At 37.6% G+C, this 2521-nt stretch overlaps 1 protein-coding gene across 2 annotated transcripts in view; it reads left to right on the forward strand.

The window, feature by feature from the left end:
* The window catches only part of LOC107717982 (guanine nucleotide-binding protein subunit alpha-11-like), a 31783-nt gene that overhangs the window by 1593 nt on the left and 27669 nt on the right, over nucleotides 1-2521 (forward strand). The gene's annotated exons all lie outside the window — the stretch shown is intronic.

A 2521-nucleotide genomic window follows, 5' to 3' on the forward strand; every position in this document is an offset into this window, starting at 1 on the left:
TATATATTACTTTTTTATTTTTTTATATTTTCCGCTCAGTTATATGTGGGGGTAATAATTAAAATGCTTTTAATATTTTTAAAAAAATCATGTGTCATAATTTGTGTTATCTGTATTGTGTGGTTTGGTTACAACTTTGGGTTACATGGGGAAAATGTTTAAAATGTTTTGAAATACATAAATATATATAGTGAATTTTCTTTTCCATTTTTGCTTGGTTACATGGGAAAACTGTTTACAATTTTTCAAATATTTCAAACATATGGTAAATGTATTTTTCTTGTGGTTAATTGTGGAAAACATTGTAAATATTTTACAATTTTGTGACTTTATTTGACATAGTCTGTAATTTTTTTTAACTATAATATATAGTAATCAAATGACGAAAGTCATGGAAATTCATTGGTCAATAGGTAAGGATCAAACATGAATCTTAAGGTTTTTTTTGTTTGTTTGTTTTTTTGGGTGTGAGACTATACAAAACAACTTAAGTGGGTTTTTTCCCCACCGTTTTTCTCCATGTTAATTTATTAGCAGTGAACATTAGTTAGTGTTTTAAAGAGTCTTTGAGTTGCACTAGTGTCAGTTTACGTTCATCTCATGATCTGACCATTAGGCTGCTCTTTGCTTTCGTTTTGGTGTCAGAGCCATTAGCTCATTTGTGGCTGTAAGCAAAGCTAGATTGTCAGCAATTTAAGTCTAAGAGATTATATCTGAATATTTCAGTAGCGTAAAGCGTTTCATAACACGCGTCCTTATATTGTTCTCAGATCGGAGAGATGCAGTAGCTATGAAAATAATTAGATCAGAGGCTTAATTTGAAACTCGGGTTGCAAAATCTATTTAGGACAGTGTTTGCATCCCAGTTTATGACTGGGGAAGTCGAAGAAGGTCCAGATTTTATCTTCTCTGGTTGCGTCTCTTTTACTGATCCTTGGCAGGCATGACGAGACCATGAAGCGCCAACGTCGAGAATGAAACCTGTTCTGACCAGGTTGTGGTTTTACAAGCCAATCCTGTTCCCAAAAATGGCAAAAACAGTTAATCCGGCTGCCACACGCCAAGTTGCTTTTAAAAAACAGCGGATTTGGACAGAGAGGGATCCTCAAATTGCGTAGATGAGCAGACACGGTCACGGGGCCTTGTTGTGTAGTGTGGGCTGACCCATAAAAGTGCTTCACAGAACGCATGTCCTTAGAAAGCTCGTGCAACACAACCAGCCTTTGTGCCCAGACTCACAGAGGAAAGACAGCAATAAGATACGCCTCAGTGGAGGAAGAGGGCCTTGCGTGACCAACGAGCGCTGTTAACCTTCTGCTTCTAGCTCGGTAAACTCTCGACCGCTCTGTCTGAAAGCTGAGAGGAAGTTGTCACCGCTCAGGGCTTACAAGGCCACGTTCTCAAAGAGCAACAGATTTGTGTTTTGTTAATATGCTTCAGCAGGTCTTGGGAAGGTCTTAGAAAGTCTTATTTCCACAAATTAAGGCCTTAAGAAGATCTTAAATCAGAGAAGAAAGCCTTAAATTCATAGTCACAGCATTAAATGTTGCATTCATTGCTAAAAATGAGAATTTTCCTCTGTTTTTGACTTGTTTTCCAATACAAATTATGAAACATCCCTTAAATCAAGGTACATTTACTTGCAAAGATGCAAAGTGAACACATGAAATCTTGTTTTCTGAGAAACTTAAAAAAAAAAGTGAGTTTATGCTTAATTATGCTTCTCTTGTTTTGCCTTTGAATTGTTCATGAGCCCATTGACATAAACTGTCAGATCGTGTCGATCAGTTTCACAGAAACTTGGCTTATCTTATCTCATTTTGCTTCTCAAATAGCCGTATCTTGATTTAAGAATCTTTTGACATTTGTACTGGAAAGCAAGCCAAAAATACTGAAGAATATCCCTTTTTTTGCTGGGTGATCAGAAGGTGCAGTAAAAGTTATTTCTATATTCTAGAGGCTTTTTTTTTTTTTTTTAAAATGACGTTATTTGTTCAGTGAAATTATCAACGTGGTCTGGTGAAAGACGGGACCTGAGGCGATTAACAATAAAATTCCTGCACTTGAAAAAACGCGCTCGGCAGGAACTGAAGTCGCAGGCACGCAGAGATAACGAATAGCAAGCCGATAGATTTTCAGAAAGCGACTGGACATCCCGCACCACCACCGAAGTGGGTCTTCGTTAAAGGAATAGACAGCGCAGACGGGATCGCAGGTTGTAGTGAATGACATCTGCTGGCTTTGGCCAGCCTCTAAGCTAACGCCCACGTGCCTGTATTGAATATGATTACGCATCGCTCCAGTAGAGTTATTTTAAGACAATTTGACATTACACAGTTTACACACAACTTTTCCGTTTCCTTCTAATTCAAAATAATCCCACACCTTCTCGTCTTTTGCATGGTCATTTTTGAACTCGCTGCAACTGACACGAAGAAAACGTGCGTGAGGTCTGAGGTAAAAATGTAGTTTCCGCCCAGATAAACTTTTAAAAATAATGTATTCTTTTTCAAACGTTTTA

This window comes from Sinocyclocheilus rhinocerous, unplaced genomic scaffold (genome assembly GCF_001515625.1).
Source record: "Sinocyclocheilus rhinocerous isolate Xijiao unplaced genomic scaffold, SAMN03320098_v1.1 scaffold2468, whole genome shotgun sequence".
NCBI lineage: Eukaryota > Metazoa > Chordata > Actinopteri > Cypriniformes > Cyprinidae > Sinocyclocheilus > Sinocyclocheilus rhinocerous.